Consider the following 17,296-nt stretch of genomic DNA (forward strand, 5'->3'; position numbering starts at 1 on the left):
ACGTAGCTCCCCTTTATGGAGGCTATAAAGGTTGCTATGGCCTGCTGCTGTAGGAGGAAGCTTCTCTGATGTTGTCTGAGCAAGATGAAGTCTGATCTATGGGCTGGAGCGAGCACTGACTGCTTTTCCAGTGGTCCTGAGTTCAATTCCCAGCAACCACATGGTGGCTCACAACCATCTGTAATGAGAATCTGATGCCCTCTTCTGGTGTGTCTGAAGACAGTGACAGCGTACCCACATACATGAAATATAAATAAATAAATCTAAAAAAGACACTGATCTATGAGTATAGCAGAATATCGTTAGGAGTTATTTTATCACTGTTTTTTTGTTTTTGTTTTAAGAGCAGTATTATTTGATTTTACCCTATGTCTCTGGGCTGTCTAGTCTCTGGTTCTTGGTCATCCAAGCAGTGTTGTGTGTGTGTTCCATCTCCTGAAGTGAGCCTTAAGTCAAATTCCTGCTTTTCAAGGTCTGTCAGATGATTCTGGGCCAGAAGGCTGATGGTCCAACTTCCTGACATTAAGCTTATGAGTTAAGGGCCAGATAGTAAATTCATGGCTCTGAGTTTATTGTTAGGGTGTTTCCAAGATATTTTAATTAGATCTGAAAGTAGTTAATGGACAACAGTCCAGATTATTTTATACAGATAGACAGTTTTCAAAAACATCAGAAATCTAGAGAATGAGACATTCAATGTTATTTATTCACTTGTTATTGAAACACATCTGCTCCTAACAGCTCCTCAATCATGGATTCAAAGAAGCAGCTGAGCATCTCTACCTCCAAGTGAGGTGGTACATTGTGGTTAGGTAGCCACTGGGCAGAAATTGCCTCTCTCTCCTGCAGACCTGTACCATCCTTCAGAGGACACAAGTTTAGATTATTAGGACAGCTTAGTTCTGCTGATACAGAATAAGCTAGTCCTTAATAATTCCTGATTTTCAAAGTCTGTCAGAATATCCTAGGCCAGAAGGTTGAGGACTGTTGCTTCAACTTCCTGACTACCTGGGGCTGTATAGGTACGCAGCTCTCTCTACAATTTGTCTCAGTTCTGGAAGCTGTGTTGGGCTTCCTACATTTTCAGATAATGTTGGTCATTCTCGGATTTCTGACGGGATTGAAGACTAGTTATAGTCTCATATCCAATCCAGGCTCTTTAACATTGAGAAAATATATTTGAGAAGATGGTTTTTAAGATAGTACACAAACTAAACCAGATTATAACATGGATTTATAAGCCTCTTTTAAGTTAGGATAGATAATATTGTTCTATTTAATTGACAAAAATAATGGACCGGGTGTTAGGTGTATTTTGTACTCTATAAATTACAGAATGATAGTTGTGCTCAATTTATATCTGAGATAAAAGGGTCTTTTAATTGGATAGAAAGGGGGAAATGTGGATGGCCCTGGTGTTGTTTGTATTTTGATTTAATTCAGCTTCTCCAAGAGTGGCTGCCTGGGATGAGGAGTGACTCATGTACTCAGGACTTCATGTGACCCTTCTAATGAATTAAAAAAAAAATCACTGGGCAAGTAGGTGAGACTTCCCGGTCAGAGAGAGGAAGACAAGGGGCAGGAAAGAGACTGACTTTTGTACAGGAGACAGGTGAAGGTCAAAATGTAGCTAACAAGAGGCCCCCGGTTTAGATGGTGAATCTGCCAGAATATGCCACCTGCGGAGTTATATTTAGTATAGCTTACAAAATTAGAATGCTAGCTGCTGTGCCTAGTGATTGAGTTAACCTGTTGATTCTCAACTAAGTTTGTGTGGTATTTTCTTTCATGTGGTGACTCAACTGGGTTCCAAAGAGAAAGGTATGATTGCAAAGCATGGGTTTGCAAGAAGCAAACCCTAAAAGGTCATGGGAATTTGGAAGTGTGGGGTTGGCATGTAACGACCCGACAGTGGGACCTTAGGGAGCTGGGTGGAGAGATTTTGGAGCTCTGGGTCAGAAAGGCGCCATGAGAAGAGAATAGGCCAGTGCCTTGCTGGTGAGAGTGTGGATTGATATTTCACACAACAGGCTGGTTCTTGGATTTCTCTTGGGCTGTACAAAGTAAGGACTTTGTCACATACCCCTAAGGCTGGGTTTTATCAGAAACTGTGTGATCTCTGCCCTTCCAGAAAATGCTGATTATGACTTAAGAGTGTACTCATGGTGGCATCTGTATTAGATATTTTAATTTTGAATGGTATATTGAGGAAAAAATAAAGATTTCTGGGGAAAAGTATCTAAAGATAGCTGTCACTTATGTCACTATGATGCTTTTTTGTGCAAACTCAAGTTGAGGTATGCACTCTTTACCCAGCCTATACTTGTGAACTCTGCACTCTGCTACCCAGCCTATACTCATGAGCTGTGCTCTCTGCTACCGAGTTTTGTCTTCGCCATCACCTATTTCCCTTCTTTTAAGAATATAGAACTCTGGTCACCTTTTTGAGAGAGTGTTGAACATGGCTACCCAAGACTGCCCAGGTACAAGTTGCAATTATTGTTATTTCTCCCTGTGCCTATTAGGATTTTAATTCAGTCATAGACCATGAGGTTATCAACTTGGCTATTAGTAGTGTTTGAAGCAAAAATTCACCAACAAAGACGGAAAGGAAGCAGCAGCTATAGAATGGCCAAAGCCAATTTTTGCTCCAGATTTTTAGGAAATGCTAGTTGGTTACTTTGGAGTAAAATGCAAAGCAATAATCCATTTTCCAAGTAAAAAAGGAGTTAAGCAAAAATAAATAGACATTTATTTACTTATGTTGATCTGAATTTCATTCTTTCATTTCTTTCTGTAGAACTTCTTAGCTGGAGCTAGATATCATCACTGACTAAGATAAATGTAGGGAAATTCATACTTTAATCATTGGCTGTAATATTCGAAGATGAAATACAGCTTCATATCCAATAACAGAATTATTTGCAGGCATTATTAGTCCCAAGGGATAGCAAACATAGGCCACATCCGGATCCTTCTAGAAGGAACGGCAAGTCTGGAGAGGCAAGAGTAGCAATTCTTGGCAGTTTAATGATGGCGCCCAACTCAAGTTCAAAGTGTAAAGCTCTCTGTTGCAGTGGCTCCAAGAATATGGAACCCCAAAAGACCTTTAGAGGCTGACTAAAGTTAATACGGCATTCATTTATTAACCAAGAAATATGGGTCTACCATCTGCCTGGCACCAGGTGTGTATCTATCTGCGTGATGAGCTGCCTGCCGTACGTATTGACTGAAGGAGCGTGTGGTAAGACTTTGCTCTTCTCCTGGCTATTAAAGCAGCATGCTCTGAACTCAGTTTTAGAAACTGTGGGACTTGGGGGAGAGGCAGAGGCTGCAGGGGAAAATGAGTGTTGTGGCCAATGAGAGGATCCCTGTGCCATGAAAGCGTGTGGCCGAAGAGCTCTGGACTCATCGCTTGACATACTGCGCATTTCATGGCGTAGAACATTTACAATGGCATGTCTTCAGGTGTGTGTCATCTGGGATACATGCGGTGTAGGGAAAAATATGAACAAAATCAACTCAACTGATGTTCCGGATGAGCATCAGACCTTGGGCCTCCAATCCAAGAAGAGGTGGTGGCTGAGGGGTTAACCATGCCAGTTTCCAACTCTGGGACGTGAAAAGAAAATCTGCAGCAAAAAAAAAAAAAAATATATATATATATATATATATATATACCAAGCAGACTCCTCAGATGTGTTCTTAGGAACACGGGCTGCTCTTGTCAAAGACCCGTCACACATGCAAGGCTAACAGTTTCTTTTTTTTTGCAGTCCTTGAACAATAACTGCTTTGAGAGGATGATTTCACCGCGCATGCTCAGAGGGAAGCACATGGCTTGGTAGGCAGCACTTTCCTGCATGTAGTCCTGTGATTGACATGGACAAATATTTCCTCTAGTGGTAGCACAATCATGGCTGCTTTGGGTGCTACACAGCCTGGGGTGAGCTGGCCAGGGCCAGGTGATGGGAGACCGATTTTGCAAGGTGTCTTCTATCTTAAATCTCTTTGTTACAGCCTGTCAGAAAGTCAGGGTTTTCACCACAAAGGGCTATTCTGAGTCCTGATGGCAAGCAACATTTCTGTTTTTCTTTTTAATGAATTTCAAGTGGTAACTTGAAACTTAACTTGGGCTGTGGACTAGGCTTCCCACTGTGCTGAGAGGTGCTTCTCTTGGATCTCAGGTGCCTGGGAGAGGTCCAGACCCCCCATAACTGAACTACACTCGTGGAGAATCCACAGGAAATACCTGCAGTTGTTAGACTGCTTGTCTCCTGCCAGAGGCTCCACAGATGTGAAAGGTGACAAAGACCGTGAGGGCCTGAAAGACAAGGGCTGTGGGCAGCTTGAGAGAGGCCCAAGAAAGATACCAGGAAGAGTCTTTAAAAAAAAAAAAAAAAGTTCCAATGCCTAATTATCATTTGATTCTCCTTCTACAGACAGTTCCAGAAATTTGAACCCTGCCTGGTCATGAAAATCACCCTCCTTCATCCTGAAAAATTGTCTCTCACTGTCAAAGATTAACCTGACGGGCAAAGGAGAGGTCATGAGGGGGTCTCACTTCATAGTTTGTCATTACTGTCTGCTAGTTTGGCCTCTGACATAATTACCTTTTCTAATTTAATAAACATATGGAATTACTTTTTTCTAACCATGACTGTGGAGTCAGACTTTATGTTTCCTTTAATAAGATTACAAAGCTTCTTGAGGCTGAGAGAAAAATCTCTTTCATGTAATTAAAGAATTGCTCAGAAGGATTTTGAAGGCAAAGATTTGAGCACAGTGTTTCATCCTCACCAAAGTGTCTGTGTATGGGGCTTCATCCTGACCAAAGTGTCTGTGTATGGGGCTTCATCCTGACCAAAGTGTCTGTGTATGGGGCAATTGGGAGATGGCTTCATGGGTAAAGGCTCTCCATGCAAGCAAAGGACCTGAGTTCAGATTCCAAGAACTAACTCCTGCAAGAACTCTGGGTGTGACAGGGCACACTTGTGACCACACAGCCTAGGGTAGAAAGCAGGTGTTAGAGACAGGAGTCTTCCAGGCTTGCTGTCAAGCAAGTGTGGCAAACTTGTGAGACCGTGGTTCAAAAACACAAGCAGAAAGTGATAAAAGAAGAGAGATGGTGTTGGCTTCTACCTGATTTGCAAATATTCTGGCATTGTTTTAAATTTAATTTATATACTAAATATATTATATATAATTAAATTATTTCTAATTTAATTTTAATTATATACCTGCTATGCAAATATATATATATATGTATATATATATATATATATATATATATTAAAATAGCTCCTCAAATTTATTTTAGTGGTATGTCATATGAATTCCAAGTATAAATATTAAAAGCTAACCTTGTAATAACACCTGACTCCAGGGTGATTTGTATGTGTGTGGTATAATAGAGTTCTTTGCTTTATCAAATAACTTTCTGTGGAGTTGATTTAAGCAGCATTCCCACCCAGGCAATTTAACAGAGGATTATGCTATAAAAAATTACCAAGCACTTTGATGTACACTAAACTTCTTGGGTTCATTTTTACTGAGTGAAGTAAGGCATTTTTGTCTTCCACTCCATGGCTATTGTAAGTAACTGTATATGTGCTGGAGCCTGGACTTCACTGGTATTGTAAACCTACCCTTCTCTTTGAGTCTTTTTGCAGAAGTGACTACACATACTGAATTTACTGTGCAACAAGACGGTGTCATGGCTGTGGGGACACACAGGACACCTGCGAGCATGTGAGCTTGGTTCCCAGTTGGTGGCACTATTTTAGAGGTGTTGCAAATTTAGGCAGGTCTGAGGTAGCGCGAGCATTGGGAGGTCACACGGGATCTCCTGTCCCTCCCTTGCACTCACTTCCGGTTCTTTAGGAGGAGAACAGCCTCCCTTCCACACGCTCCTGCCACCCTTGTGTTCTGCTCAAGAGCACTGACCTCCCTAAAACCAAGGCTGAATCCTCCGTTGTTTAACTTCTTTCCCTCAGATATTCTGTCACTGTGATGGAAAAACATCCGAGTCACAGTGGAGGTAAAGGGAAGGCTTCACAGAAGGGACGGGGGACATTTGAGCTTAGTTTTCAAGGATGGCCATTAGTTAACCAGTTGATGAGAAGAGCATATAAAGACCCTTATTAAAACATGTCACATCATGACATTGTTTAGGACTTTATGACTGAGGTGACTTGGGATACTGAGGAGACTGTAATTAATCTCTTTTGCTTTCATTGCTCTTAACTAGCTAGTCCTTCTCCATCTCCTTTGCCGTTTCTTATTTCTTTCCCCGAATTTTTAATGTCTGGGTTTCCTTGGTCCTTTCCACTGGCTGTCATGCTTTTATGATATCATTTGGCCTCAAGGACTCCCATCCTATGAGAACCCAGCGCTCTTCTCCACCAGACCATGCCAGAACAAGCATCATCTGTGCATGTGTTTGTGTGTGTACATGTGTGCACATGTATGTGTACTTGTGTATGCATGCATTTGTGAGTATGTGTGCATGTGTTTGTATGTGTATGTACATGTGTTTGTGGATGTGTGTGTGTGTTTATTTGTTTGTGTGTGTGTGTGTGTGTCTGTGCATGTACATACATTTCTGTCTGTGATCCAGAGATTGATGCTGACTATATCTTCCTCTATTACTCTCCATTTTAATTTTTGCAAGACAAGCTCTCTTACTGAAGCTGTAGCTCACCAGTTTGACAGCATCAGTGGCCACCAGACCCCAGAGATTCTCCAGTTTCTCCTTTCCCACTTACAGATGCAGGCTACACAGTCAGCTTTTGATATGGGTGCCAGAGACCTGAACCTGGGTCCTTATGTGGGCATCCTACTGACTGAGGTGTCTTGCCAAAGCCAAGCAAAGAACAGAGGTCGACAGACAGATGATGCTGTTAGGAGCTTGATCTTGGGCTTTCCAGCCTCCATTGTGTGAGAAAATAAATTTACATATTCTAAATCACCTGGTCTCAAATGCTCATATATAACAGCACAAACTAAGTTAGAAAAGACATTGGGTTAACTCCTCACTGTTGGGTATACCAACACCTCTCAGAGGTGGACAATCTAAATTCATTATATCCTCAACATTTGCATTTGTATTTGTGTACTTAAAGACCATTTAGATTGAAAATTTCCAAAAATAAATGGTCAACTTCCTCTACAGCCTGCCACAACCAAAGGCTTCCTTACCTTAGTGGATGCTACTCCAATCCTCTAGTTGTTGAAGCCAGAGTAATAAAATAAGTTATTTTTCTTTGTTGGAGTCAAATTAGCAGAACATAAAATGCATTATTTAACTACTTCATGGTGTGTAACTCAGCACCTTGTAATAAATCCATGATGTTTTGCATATATTACCCAAAGCCATCTTTTCCCTGTGCACCATTCTCTTTGTCTCTCCATCCCCCAGCAAGACCTGGTCCATTTTCTATAGCCTCACCCTGTTCACATAAACAGAATTGTTCTGTGATATGTGTCTTTTGCATCTGGCTTATTTCACCAAGGGCAATGTCTTTATAGTTCATCCATTATATACTTAGAGCCTTTGCAACTATCTCTCTCTCACACCTCAAATCTAACCCATCAAGAAATCCCATTAGACGTATCTCTGAAATGTATCTTGAATCTGAACTCTGCTCACTGCCTCCATCACCTTTGCTTCCTGTGAGGTATCACCATGCTTCCCTGTAGCATAGCGATTGCCTGAAACTCCTGTCCCTGACTTAGCATTGCCTGTCTGTGTGCTTTCCAGCATATCGATCTGATGTGCTCCAAATCTGAATCATGTGTTGCTTCTCTCCTCAAAACCTTGCCATAGCTTCCAATTCTACTCAAAGGCAAAGCTAAAATCTCTACTGTGCCCCACAGGTCACTTGGGATGCCCACAACTTTACCAAGAGCTGATGTGGGTACCCTTCCCATTTGGACCAGCCCATACTCTTCCTTGCTACTGAGCCACACAGGCCTTTTTGCTATTCCTCCATGCATTCATTGTCTTCCTGCTTTAAGGACTTTGTAGTCACTCTTCTTCCTCCCTAGAATGTTGGTCAATCCACGGATTTCTCACTCAGTGATGCCCAGCCAGCCTTCTCCCTCCACACTGGGAACTCCAATGTCCCCCACTTGTATTCTAATATTGCTTATTTTTTCCTGTTTCTTTTAAGTGGTCAATTATCATTCTCCAATTTGTCCTATTCATTATTTGCTTGTTTTTCATTCATTCATTCGTTCATTCATTCATTCTTGTATGTGTGTGCCTCCAACCAAAATGTGAGCTCTACAGACTGCAAATTTTTGTTTCTTTCACCAATGGATTCCAAGAGGCTAGTACAGTAGTACACTTGGCACTCAGTCATTGCTTGAGAAATAGTTGTTAACTCGAAGATGTCAATCAAAATATCAAATAACATTTTTTAGAACTTGCTACCCTTCATTTAATGATTGAGCTGTGTGCCAGGAACTTAGCAAAGGCCATACTTGCAATTTTATCTCGTCTAGTCCTCAGCAATAACTCTGGGAGATGAGTACTTTTCCCACCTCCAGATGAGAGCGCAAAGCTTTCTGGGATCCGATAGCATGCCCAAGATTTCACGGCTCATAAACATTCAAGCATTCTGGACTTTGTTTCTGTTCCATCAGCAACTTCGAATTACTAAGCAATTTGGCAGGGTGAGTTCTTTTTATTTGTTTGTTGTTGATTTGTTCTGTTTTCTTTTAAATAACAGAAAACACTTAACTGGCAGCTTGCTTACAGTTTCAGGGGTGAGCCCATGACGGTATGGGAGGAGGCATGGCAATAGGCAAATAGGCGTAGTGCTGGAACAGAGAGCAATTTCTCCACTGTATTTTCCTCTCCGGCAGATCATCCCTAGTCCCTGCCCCTGCTGCCCCCAGGATGAAGAGTGGTTTCCAGAGTCTCCAGTAATGGGGCACTTTATAAAAGTTAGGTAGGGTTCAGTGGCAGGATGGGAGTGGGTGGTAGCATGGGGAGTCCAGTTCTCATCAACTCTTCACCTAGTCTCATCCACATGGAGCAGATATTAGCTGCACTGTACCTAAAATGCATCAGGTGGCTATCTTTACTCTTTTCAAGGTGAAGGCTAGCTAGCATGCCTCAGGACAATGCCCCATAGAACTAACTGGGGAGCAAGTGAAAGCAGGTTTTTGTTTGTTTGTTTGTTTGTTTGTTTTTAAGTGCTTGGAGAGGTTGTTTTTGTTTTTGTTTTTGTTTTGTTTCCTGACAGAATGCTTTGGAATAAAGAACTCAAATTTTCTCTTCTCTTATAGCTTTAAGGATATGGCCAAACTTAGACCTTTATTTAAGCAGCTCACATCGTGAGATTCTGGGACACTTTTCTGACTTTTTCCCACTAAGAGCTTCAACTTGAGTGCAAAGGTGGTTCCAGAAGATGCTTGAAGACAGCTTTTTGGAAGGCAGTTAATTCAGGTTGCCAAAATTTCCACCCCATGCTGAGCTGGCTCCTCCATGGGAACCCAAAGCCGTCATCCCTTCCTCTCTTGGCATCCCTGAGCGTAGATAAGGAGATAACCTAAGTCTGTTTGTTCCTCCTAACCCAAGTTCAACTTGGGAGAGAATTTCATTTCACAAAAGCACATTCAGATGACTGGAGCTGCCATAGAAGTAAGAGACCCGTTAGACTTGGGCCATGTTGAAGAGTCAAATTCAAGAGTGCTTTAGTATAAACACATTTCTAAGATTTCCTAAGGCCAGCGAATACAGTTATTTTTGATGAAAGGAAATGTGTCGGAATAAAATAGCTGTGAATGCCACAGAGAAATCCTCATAGACGATAAATTAGTACAGGAAGAAATGTGTATGCATTTACTATCAGTTTGACCTCGAGATTCAGCAAACATAGTGTAAGATAAAGGAAGACACAGATTAAAACTTAATACTTTTGATTAAAAGAGCCTCAAGATTATTTGCAGTATCTTTTCTGTCTTTATAGTGATGGAGATACCGTTTGTGGTCTCTGATATGGAGCTGTGCATGTCCCAGCAAGGACCCACCTAATTAACAGGATAGATGGCATTGTGGGTAGACATTTTTACAGAAAAACTGGATCTCAGGAAAGAAGGGTGGGGGTGGGGGTCTGTGCTTTTCTGCTCCATAAGGACAGCTCAGTGTTTACCACCATTGAGTTTTGATGGTCTGCTGTTACTGCACATAGACAAGCACTCTTCTTTGTATCGCCAGGTCTGCTGTCATAAAACATGGCCTCTCTCTTCAAGGATTCAGGTTTTTGAGGATACTATCAGCAAGGGGGCAATGGCCATATCAAAAAGACAGGGTGCTGGGGAGGTGGGCAGCAGGCAGAGAGCTCATGTTGCTAGTGAGGCAGAGAGGTGGCTTCTGAGGAGAGACTCTAATGAGGGGTACCCAGGAAGTGATGTGCATGTGCTGAACTGAAAATGAGCCCCAAATAGGGAACATTTCCATCTTGCCAAGCGGCAGACTGCAACTCACACCGAAGCAGCTACTTCTCTGCCTTACTGCCATCTGTCCGGCTTCTTTCTCCTTTTAGCTCAGTGTTAAGTTCACTAAAAACAAGTGAGGTGTCATGTGTGTCAGGACACTATTTTGTAACATGACTACATTGGTTTGGGAGACTATATGCTTGAGAAAAATCACTTCCAGGGAGGGGACAGAGGTGACACTCTCTCTCTACATTTGCATACCATTTCTAGACAGTGTGTTAATGGGGATAATATGATGGAGCTGATATTTATTCATGTTTTCAGAGGCTAGTGCCAACTTCCCAGACCAGATTTCAGAGTCGAAAGGTGAATTTAAACACACTCTATCAAAGAAAGAAGGTAGAATATAAAGACATAGCCTGGAACACACCCTTCCCTCAGGGTTCTCAGGACTCTCACTGTAGCTCTGTGGTTTCAGCTAATCAGTCAGGGTTTTTTGTTACAGCAGCCTCAGCAAACGAATACATCTACCCAGCTCTGCCTTCTGGGTCCCAGTGGAGGAGAGCCTAGCAAGGTTTGCTCTTACATCTTAGCTATCCACTTCCATCTGTGCTGCCAGGGAAGGAATTTGGGGAACCCAGGGGACTGTTTGTCTATTAAAAATGGTATTGGAGGAGGGTAGAAATTCACAGATTAACTGGCTTTTGTTTTATGGAATGTTGGATAGAGAAGAAAAAGAAACAGCCCCCAGGGATGGTTTAATGATACTTACTCTTAGCCAGGAGTAAAAGAATTCACAAGTTATTGATGGGTTATTTTTAAGACAAAAGGTATTTTTGTGGATTTCCTTTTTAAGTAAAAAAACAAAAAACCCAAAATCCCAAACCATCTTGGAGACTTGGTAGCCTTCTCTAAACCTCAACTCTTGAATCCCCATCCCTAACCACATGCTTGTTTCTAGTTACCCAAGAGCTCAGAATTTATGTTCCTTCAGTGTCAAAGTCATGGATATTTCTTTAAGGGACAGATTAAAACAAAATCCTACATTTATTTAAGAATATGATAAGATATTAATATTGTATTGATATTATTTTTATATTATTTTATTTATACTCATATAATTATCTTTATATTAATTTTATTAGTATTCATATAAAATTGTAAATCAAATTTTATAAATGAAGCAAACTGAAAACAAATACCATGCTTCTACAATAAGCATGGGTTTGGTGAAAAAGGAGTTTGGGGCTGGAGAGATGGCTTAGTGGCTAAGAGCTCTTGCTGTTCTTTTGAGGACCTGGGCTCAGTTCTCAGCACCGCATGGTGACTCACAACCATCTATCTGTAAAGCTAGTTTCATAGGACCTGATATTCCGTTCTGGCCTCCCAAATGGTGTACTCACACACATACAGGCAGAATACTCATATACACATAAATAAATCTTTACAAACAATATATGAGTTTAAGTGAAAAGTTTGACACTTTCTATTTTTCAGCCCATAAACTAGTCACACATCACTGAGTGCTCCATTACGTTTTGTTCTGGTTTGATTATCGTTGCTATGATAAACACCGTGACTAAGAAGCAACTTGGGGAAAAAAGCTCTATTTCAGCTTACAGATTACAGTCCATTGATGAGGAAAATCAGAGCAATAACTCAAGGTAGGAAGTTGATGAAGGCCTGCTTGCTACTCTACACAACTTTACCTCTGAACAAGGAACTCACTTACACCCAACAAAGTACAGCAGAAACCATGACGGAGTATTGCTTCAGACTCATGTTTAACTAGTTGGCTTATACAGCCTAAGTCTATCTACCTAGGGAGTAGTGCTGCCCTCAGTGGGCTGGGCCCACCCGCATCAGTGACCAATGAAGAAAATCCCCCACAGATATGCCCACAGACCAATCTAATCAGGGAAATCCCTCATTGAGATACCCTGAAGGTGACTCTAGGTTGTGCCAAGTTAAAGTTAGCTAGGGCATGTTTTTTTGAAAATAAAAAGCTGAGTGAAGTACGTTAAGTTCTAACATGGTACCACACATACATAGACACAGACAGAGAATAGCTATGGGAAACTTATATGTCAAGTCATAGATGGGTATGGTTTACCCATCATGGATTTGTTTCCTTGTTTTTCTGTGGTGCTGGGGATGGCATGTGGGTTACCTACAGAGTAAACAAGGGCCCCACTACTGTAGTGCACTCAGCCCTATTATTTCATTTGCTTTGTCTTGCAATGACCCATTCCGACTCAAATTGGAAAGTGTCTTAAAATCAAGTGCAAAAGACTTCATTTTCTCCTAGGTACCTAGTTTTAGGGAATTAAATTTACTGAGAGTTTCTGTGAATATGAATCTATCATCTATTATCTCATTGGTTCTTATCAAAACTCAAGGAAGAGATGCTATGATTATCCCCACAAAGATCCTGGAACTTGGAAAATAATTCAAAATGCAAAGTTCCCAGGCAGAATGGGAGAGCTGGCAAGAAAGAGGACTCCAGAGCATTGGATGCTGGACCTAAGCACTCAAGATTCAGTTTAGGATTCCTTCCCTGCAGTATAACAATTATCCAGACCAGCACAACCCAATGGCTATGTAGAGGCTAACCTGCTGAAGGGAAGTTTATTACTGAGAGTGAAACCAGCAAAAGATTTCAGACATCCTGTTACCACGGAGGAAGAGCTCCTGGGGACCACTGCCGCTTTAATCTCTTAGGGCAAAGGATGCATGAGAGAGAAGAATTCTGTGCTTTAGAAAGAGTGGTTCTCCTTGTTGTGGGTGATCATATCTTAATCCATTTTGCTCCAGTCTCTCTTCCAATGTCCCCTGCAGTCACTGTGTTTATGACACAGCTTCAGGAGAGCTGTGTAGGCACTTCCCAGGTCCCCTTGCCCCTAGGAATGTGTCACTTACCATGAAGCAGGCAGGGAGGCAGAAGCACCCCACACCAAGTCAGGTTGACTTTGTAGAACTTGGTGCCTTTGGTTCCAATCAACCAAGCCCCACCCCACCCTGTGGCAATAGCTGTGCAGAAGTGTCCCTGCTGGGATGGGGCAGTCACACGTGAGGTTGGCCACTGCCTAGTCACTGTGGCTTGCTGCTTTGACTTTATCCTATCCATTTGGTACACTTTGATTCACACCCATTTTCCTCCTCTCTCGAGGACTGCCTCCACAAACCCCAGTGTTGAGAGGAACAAATTCTAATAAACCCGATAAATCTGAGGGAAAAATGTAGAGTTTGAGAGCCACACAGACCATGATGACTGTCACATTAAGGGCTCCCGGGGATCTTTTTATGACTCTCCCCCGTCTCTTATGTCCATAAATTGTACTGACTGGCTTTTCATTAACTCGGAGAGTTGAAATAACTCTTTGTAAAGAATTCTTTGGTCACACAGGATTCAACAATTGACCAAGATCAAAGCTAAGTCAGCTGTGTGGCGGGCCCAGCACCGTATATTTCACGTAAATGGTGTGGCTTGTGGCACACTCAGTCGGAGTTGGTCCCATTTTACATCCCTCCTGCAGAGAGTGGGACCCAGCACAGGAGCTGTTCTGTGACTGACCCCGTTTTCCTCAGGAGCTGGTACAGGTCTGTCCGAACATGAAGTCATTCTAACATTCCTGTCAGTCGTATCTGAAATTTCACGAAGGATGGGGTCATTCTAGGCCCTAGGAGGTCTGGGGTTGTAGGGGGGCAGTGGTGGGGAATGGGACAGAGAAATGCCTCATTGTTCAGACCTTCTCTGTCCCCAGTATTTTCCCTTTAGGGGGGTGGGATGTATTAAAGAGGCCCAAAGGGGAGATTAAAGCAAACCAAGGACAGGGAACACAGACAGTCTTCCTTTGTGGGGATATTGCTGGCTTACTCTTGGGCTGTCTTATGCCCTTCCATTTTTCATTTCAAATATATGGGCATGAGAGGAAATGATGTGTGAGAGACATGGGAAAAAGAGCTTGACAGTCAGGCTGAAACAACAGTGATTGAATAACGCCAGCCCGGCCACGGCTGTGCATCCCTTTACCATACACAGAAGCACAAAGCAGCTCTGAGACTTGCCACACACAGAGACAAGCCAAACAGAAGGCACGGAGGAGCTTGAATTCTTCATGATACAGAGGGGACTAGGAGAGGAGTGGCCATCAAGTGAGGCCAAAGGCTCATGGTGACCTCTTACTATGTTTCTATTGGTCACGGTATTGATTGACCCATAGACGGTCACATCCACATCTATCAGCTTTGAGAGGAAACTAGACAATACATGAACATTCCATACCAGTTGTAGTTATCAACTATATCTGAGACAATACTCTGTGGCTTGGAAAAGACAATGGTGAAGAGGCACAGACAGGGTGCACTCACAGCTGACACTGTAAATTCAGCAATTATCGGAGGATACGTGGCATCTGCACAGAGCACATCGCTGTGTGTAGGGTGGAGCTGGAAGTTCAATTTCATTTGGAAACCAAAGTTTCTTGGGAACGTCAGAGGTCCCAATAATGTGACCTTTCCATTCTAGCAGACAATCCATGCCCCCGACAAACACTTCCTCCTCCAGTTTCCTTCCGCATGGACTGTAGTGGTCACCTAAGCTTTATCAGGAGACTAACAATTAAGGTAACATAAGGTGTGGGCTAAACTTGGAGGAATGCACTGTTTACTGACATTGTGGGAATCTTAATAGAGGAGTCTGAAGAAGAAACACTGGCTTTCCAGCATTAGGTCATACATCACTGAAGTTGTAAGTCAGCCTGCCCTCCCTCCTCCGTAAGAAGCAAACGATACTTTCAAAAATGGAAGCATCTGGTTAAATATTAAATAGGAGAGCCATTCTTCTGAGGCCTCGTATTGGCAGCGTGTAAGTAGCAGTTAAGTTAGATGGATGTTGACTTTGACGGCGGTGCATTTGTGGTGCTGCATAAATAATAGGAGACAGCGACTCCCTGGCAATCTTTCCACATCTTGCCCCTCTTTGCACTTTCTACATTGGTTTATGCACACACACACACTTTCCCTAACCATTATAATAGCTATTGTCTTCCCCTCCTCGTTTCTCTCAACAGATGTGTCCATTTTTAGTTAATGCAAAGGAAACGGCAGCTTTTAAAGGCAGCCTTTCGCAGTGGGGAAAGCTGCATTAACTGCAAAAACCTTTTAGTTGTGCAATTTTGATATTCGGCCTCACCTCCCCAGACATTGCTTTCCTGTGTCTGCATTTCTCTTTAAGCTCTTAGAAGGGATTGCTCAGGGGTCAGCAAAGGTGCAGCTCATAGCAGCAGCAGCAACAACAGCTGAGACACTTTAGTTTGAGTGACCTTGCCCGGGGAATAGAAGTGAGCAAAACCTTGGACAAAGTAGCATTTGTGCATTCAAAAGCGCTCTTGGAGGATTGTCGTGTTAACCTGTACTCGGAACGCTAATGGTGTTTGTCTTGGGCTTAAGCCAAATCAAAGCAGATTCACACACGAAGCCCGGGAAACAACAGCAAACACATTCAGATCGTCTCAGATGTGGTCAGTCCACAGGTTCATGAAACTGAAGTCACAGAACTGCCGTGGAGCAAAGCCTCAGCCATAAACCAACCTCAGATGTGCCTGAAATGTGGAGAAACCTCCACGGAGTGATCCTCAGTTGTTTGGTATGGGGAACACTTTTTCCAGAGTGTTGGGCCAGCTCCTGAGTAGAAAGGAAATCTCAAGGATGGAGGTCAGGGACTGCTCCTTGGAGGCAGTGGTTAGCCTGAAACCACCTGGCATCGAAAGCCTCACTCATCAAATAGTGAGTGGACCTATAGGACCTATCCAACAACAGATTATGTCATCAAAAGTACAGATCTCTCTCCTGGACACCAAAGTACTACAAATGCAGCTAGGATTCTAAAGGATTCTCTGGGAGTTTATAAATGACGCAGGGGCAGCCCAAGTTGCAGACCTCTCCATCCCATTATGGCCCAGCCTTTGTCACCTGCAGGAAAGAAATCCTCTTCGAGGGCTATATCCATCTTGATATTCATATACTGGATTTAGGGAAAATCTTACAACAGATGGCTTCTTTGCCATCTCCTCCTCCTGTCTAAGCAGAACTTTCCATGTGCTCTGTGAGAGAGGAGCTAGTTGTGCAATGTGAGAGGGGAGTTGGTTGTGGCACAAATGCTCAGACTCTTCCACGTCAGGAAACACAATTCGCTGCTCTGACTTCAGCTGGAGCTGGTCACCACTTGAGAGATAAGATTATTGATCAGACATGTGGGACACCAACTCTGCACCATGTCTTCTGCTAAGTTCTGAGAGACAGGACAACAAGACACCCAGTGTCTGCATTGTCTCTCTGTTAAACAGACCTCATAAACAAGGAAATGCAGTTCAACAGAACCACCTACCAATGTCTGAATATAAGTGCTGAGAATTTTCTACAAGTTCTCCCTGCAGATGATACTTTCCGACCAGTCAGTCGGCTCTACTCTCTGGTTGAATGAGCACATAGAACAAATGCGGTGTTCACCTGTTTTGCCTGGGAGAAGTTTCAAATAGCTTGGATTTTAGTGTAACTGGTCTGATATTTGACTTAGGTATGGGGAGTTTCAGCTCTCCCTGAGTGATTTCTTGACCTCACAATAGGCCCTACTGCTCGGTCCACATCAGTTTGCCTGTGTTTCCAAAGAGTAGGCTGTACCACTAGCCAGGAATGTGTTCTCCATCCCGCCCGCCTTGCCTGTCTCTCCAGGCTCCTTCCAGCATGTGGGTACTCCATGTGTTTGACAAATGAATTGGACTGAAACAGTATTTACTAACACCCAGAAATGATCTGTTTCCCTGGAAGGCTGAAGACTTCAGAAGAA

The 17,296-nt window shown here is 42.7% G+C and overlaps 2 long non-coding RNA genes across 2 annotated transcripts in view; both read left to right on the forward strand.

The window, feature by feature from the left end:
* Positions 1 to 278: 278 nt before the first annotated feature.
* On the forward strand, positions 279 to 4,660 carry Gm36685. The gene is made up of 2 exons (XR_379188.4): positions 279 to 3,844; positions 4,443 to 4,660. It is a non-coding gene; the product is annotated as a predicted gene, 36685 (long non-coding RNA).
* A 1,876-nt stretch (positions 4,661 to 6,536) lies between these two features.
* Positions 6,537 to 17,296, forward strand: part of Gm36743 — a 151,173-nt gene continuing 140,413 nt past the window's right edge. Inside the window, exon 1 of the long non-coding RNA XR_379189.2 lies at positions 6,537 to 8,679. This is a non-coding gene — a long non-coding RNA (predicted gene, 36743). The remainder of the gene's footprint in view (positions 8,680 to 17,296) is intronic.

This window comes from Mus musculus, chromosome 9 (assembly GCF_000001635.26).
Source record: "Mus musculus strain C57BL/6J chromosome 9, GRCm38.p6 C57BL/6J".
In the NCBI taxonomy this organism is placed as follows: Eukaryota; Metazoa; Chordata; class Mammalia; order Rodentia; family Muridae; genus Mus; species Mus musculus.